Source organism: Bos indicus x Bos taurus, chromosome 5 (genome assembly GCF_003369695.1).
Source record: "Bos indicus x Bos taurus breed Angus x Brahman F1 hybrid chromosome 5, Bos_hybrid_MaternalHap_v2.0, whole genome shotgun sequence".
Classification (NCBI taxonomy): Eukaryota; Metazoa; Chordata; class Mammalia; order Artiodactyla; family Bovidae; genus Bos; species Bos indicus x Bos taurus.
In genome coordinates this window covers 19,736,452-19,741,200 of record NC_040080.1, presented here as the reverse complement: position 1 = coordinate 19,741,200, position 4,749 = coordinate 19,736,452, and the positions used below count along the sequence as shown (strand labels likewise).

At 40.9% G+C, this 4,749-nt stretch overlaps 1 non-coding gene across 1 annotated transcript; it reads right to left on the bottom strand.

Moving 5' to 3' along the window:
- Positions 1-3,117: 3,117 nt before the first annotated feature.
- Positions 3,118-3,224, bottom strand: LOC113893879. The gene has a single exon (XR_003511394.1). It is a non-coding gene; the product is annotated as a U6 spliceosomal RNA (small nuclear RNA).
- Between the last annotated feature and the right edge of the window lie 1,525 nt (positions 3,225-4,749).

The window sequence follows — 4,749 nt, the reverse complement described above, 5'->3', positions numbered from 1 at the left end:
TATTCCCATCTCTTTCAGAATTTTCTGCAGTTTATTGTGATCCACACAGTCAAAGGCTTTGGCATAGTCAATAAAGCAGAAATAGATGTTTTTCTGGAACTCTCTTGCTTTTTCGATGATCCAGAGGATGTTGGCAGTTTGATCTCTGCTTCCTCTGCCTTTTCTAAACCAGCTTGAACATCGGTAAGTTCACAGTTCACATATTGCTGAAGCCTGGCTTGACGAATTTTGGGCATTACTTTACTAGTGTGTGAGATGAGTGCGGTAGTTTGAGCATTCTTTGGCATTGCCTTTCTTTGGGATTGGAATGAAAACTGACCTTCTCCAGTCCTATGGCCACTGCTGAGTTTTCCAAATTTGCTGGCATATTGAGTGAAGCACTTTCACAGCATCATCTTTTAGGATTTGAAAGAGCTCAACTGGAATTCCCTTGTAGTTCAGTCGGTAAAGAATTTGCCTGCAGTTCAGGAGACCCGGGTTCAACTCCTGGGTTGGGAAGATCCCCTGGAGAAGGAAATGGCAACCCACTCCAGTATCCTCGCCTGGAAAATCTCATGGACAGAGGATCCTGGTCAGCTGCAGTCAATGGGGTCACCAAGAGTCGGGCGCAACTGAGCGACTAACACTTACTTACACTTAACTGGAATTCCATCACATCCACTAGCTTTGTTCATAGTGATGCTTCCTAAGGCCAACTTGACTTCACATTCCAGGATACATGGCTCTAGGTGAGTGGTCCCACCATCATGATTATCTGGGTTGTGAAGATCTTTTTTGTACAGTTCTTCTTTGTATTGTTGCCACCTCTTCTTAATATCTTCTGCTTCTGTTAGGTCCATACCACTTCTGTCCTTTATTGAGCCCATCTTTGCATGAAGTGTTCCCTTGGTATCTCTAATTTTCTTGTAGAGATTTCTAGTCTTTCCCATTCTATGGTTTTTCTCTATTTCTTTGGCATTGATCACTGAGGAAGATTTTCTTATCTCTCCTTGGTATTCTTTGGAACTCTGCATCCAGATGCTTATATCTTTCCTTTTCTCCTTTTTTCTGCTTCTCTTCTTTCCACAGCTATTTGTAAGGCCTCCTCAGCCAGCCATTTTGCCTTTTTGCATTTCTTTTTCTTGGGAATGGTCTTGATCTCTGTCTCCTGTACAATGTCACAAACCTCTGTCCATAGTTCATCAGGCACTCTGTCTATCAGATCTAGTCCCTTAAATCTATTTCTCACTTCCACTGTATAATCATAAGGGATTTGATTTAGGTCATACCTGAATGGTCTAATGAATTTCCCCACTTTCTCCAATTTCAGTCTGAATTTGGCAATAAGGAGCTTATGATCTGAGCCACAGTCAGCTCCCGGTCTTGTTTTCGCTGACTGTATAGAGCTTCTCCATCTTTGGCTGCAAAGAATATAATCAATCTGATTTCGGTGTTGACCATCTGATGATGTCCCTGTGTAGAGTCTTCTCTTGTGTTGTTGGAAGAGGGTGTTTGCTATGACCAGTGTGTTCTTTTGACAAAACTCTATCAGCCTTTGCTTTGCTTCATTCTATACTCCAAGGCCAAATTTGCATGTTACTCCAGGTGTTTCTTGACTTCTTGCTTTTGTATTCCAGTCCCCTATAATGAAAACGACATATTTTTTTGGGTGTTAGTTCTAAAAGGTCTTGTAAGTCCTCATAGAACCATTCAACTTCAGCTTCTTCAGCCTTACTGGTCGGGGCATAGACTTGGATTACTGTGATATTGAATGGCTTGCCTTGGAAACAAACAGAGATCATTCTGTCATTTTTGAAATTGCATCCAAGTACTGCATTTTGAACTCTTTGTTTTTTTTTTTTTTTTAGTTTTTAAACTTTACATAATTGTATTAGTTTTGCCAAATATCAAAATGAATCCATCACAGGTATACATGTGCTCCCCATCCTGAACCCTCCTCCCTCCTCCCTCCCCATACCATCCCTCTGGGTCGTCCTAGTGCACCAGCCCCAAGCATCCAGTATCGTGCATCGAACCTGGACTGGCATCTCGTTTCATACATGATATTTTACATGTTTCAATGCCATTCTCCCAAATCTTCCCACCCTTTCCCTCTCCCACAGAGTCCATAAGACTGTTCCATACATCAGTGTCTCTTTCGCTGTCTCATACACAGGGTCATTGTTATCATCTTTCTAAATTCCATATATATGCGTTAGTATACTGTATTGGTGTTTTTCCTTCTGGCTTACTTCACTCTGTATAATAGGCTCCAGTTTCATCCACCTCATTAGAACTGATTCAAATGAATTCTTTTTAATGGCTGAGTAATACTCCATTGTGTATATGTACCACAGCTTTCTTATCCATTCATCTGCTGATGGACATCTAGGTTGCTTCCATGTCCTGGCTATTATAAACAGTGCTGCGATGAACATTGGGGTACACGTGTCTCTTTCCCTTCTGGTTTCCTCAGTGTGTATGCCCAGCAGTGGGATTGCTGGATCATAAGGCAGTTCTATTTCCAGTTTTTTAAGGAATCTCCACAGTGTTCTCCACAGTGGCTGTACTAGTTTGCATTCCCACCAACAGTGTAAGAGGGTTCCCTTTTCTCCACACCCTCTCCAACATTTATTATTTGTAGACTTTTGGATCACAGCCATTCTGACTGGTGTGAAATGGTACCTCATAGTGGTCTTGATCTGCATTTCTCTGATAATGAGTGATGTTGAGCATCTTTTCATGTGTTTGTTAGCCATCTGTATGTCTTCTTTGGAGAAATGTCTATTTAGTTCTTTGGCCCATTTTTTGATTGGGTCATTTATTTTTCTGGAGTTGAGCTGTAGGAGTTGCTTGTATATTTTTGAGATTAGTTGTTTGTCAGTTGCTTCATTTGCTATTATTTTCTCCCATTCTGAAGGCTGTCTTTTCACCTTGCTTATAGTTTCCTTTGATGTGCAGAAGCTTTTAAGGTTAATTAGGTCCCATTTGTTTATTTTTGCTTTTATTTCTGATATCCTAGGAGGTGGGTCATAGAGGATCCTGCTGTGATGTATGTCAGAGAGTGTTTTGCCTATGTTCTCCTCTAGGAGTTTTATAGTTTCTGGTCTTATGTTTAGATCTTTAATCCATTTTGAGAAAAATATGGAACACTTCACGAATTTGCGTGTCATCCTTGCGCAGGGGCCATGCTAATCTTCTCTGTATCGTTCCAATTTTAGTATATGTGCTGCCAAAGCGAGCACCATTTTGAACTCTTTTGTTGACTATGTTGGCTACTCTGTTTCTTCTAAGGAATTCCTGCCCACAGTAGTAGATATAATGGTCATCTGAGTTAAGTTCACCCATTCCAGTCCATTTTAGTTCACTGATTCCTAGAATGTTGACATTCACTCTTGTCATCTCTTGTTTGACCACTTACAATTTGCCTTGATTCGTGGACCTAACATTCCAGGTTCCTATGCAATACTGCTCTTTACATCATCAGACCTTGCTTCTTTCACCAGTCACATCCACAACTGGGTGTTGTTTTTGCTTTGGCTCCATCCCTTCATTCTTTTTGGTGTTATTTCTCCACTGGTCTCCAGTAGCATATTGGGCACCTACTGACTTAGGGAGTTCATTTTTCAGTGTCCTATCTTTTTGCCTTTTCATACTGTTCATGGGGTTCTGGAAGTATACTGAAGAATACTGAAATGCATATTACTAAATGAAAGAAATCATTCTGAAAATGCTGTTTGACTCCAGAAGACAATAAAAAAACTGATGATTATGGGGTTGTGGAATGGAAGGAGATCAAACTGACAAAAGCCAAAAGGATTTTTACCACAGTGGAAATGCTATTGTGCCTATATTGGTACATTGTTATATTTTGCCCAAACCCATAGAATGCACAACACCAAGAATGAACCCTAAACTGTGGAGTTCGTGTGATTGTAATGTGTCAGTGTAGGTTCATCGTTCATGAAAAATGTGCCATTCTGGTGGGTATTATTCCTAATGAGGGAGGCTATGTATGGTTTTTTTTTTTGTTGTTGTTGTTTGTTTGTTTGTTTGTTTTGGTGTTTTAAAAGGTCTTGTAGGTCTTCACAGAACCGTTCAACTTCAGCTTCTTCAGCGTTACTGGTTGGGGCATAGACTTGGATTACTGTGATATTGAATGGTTTGCTTGGAAACGAACAGAGATCATTCTGTCATTTTTGAGATTGCATCCAAGTACTGCATTTTGGACTCTTTTGTTGACCATGATGGCCACTCCATTTCTTCTGAGGGATTCCTGTCTGCAGTAGTAGATATAATGGTCATCTGAGTTAAATTCACCCATTCCAATCCATTTCAGTTCGCTGATTCCTAGAATGTTGACATTCACTCTTGCCATCTCTTGTTTGACCACTTCCAATTTGCCTTGATTCATGGACCTGACATTCCAGGTTCCTATGCAATAATGCTCTTTACAGCATCCGACCTTGCTTCTATCACCAGTCGCATCCACAGCTGGGTATTCTTTTTGCTTTGGCTCCATCCCTTCATTCTTTCTCGAGTTATTTCTCCACTGATCTCCAGTAGCATATTGGGCACCTACTGACCTGCGGAGTTCCTCTTTCAGTATCCTATCATTTTGCCTTTTCATACTGTTCATGGGGTTCTCAAGGCAAGAATACTGAAGTGGTTTGCCATTCCCTTCTCCAGTGGACCACATTCTGTCAGATCTCTCCACCATGACCCTCCCATTTTGGGTTGCCCCACAGGCATGGCTTAGTTTCACTGAGT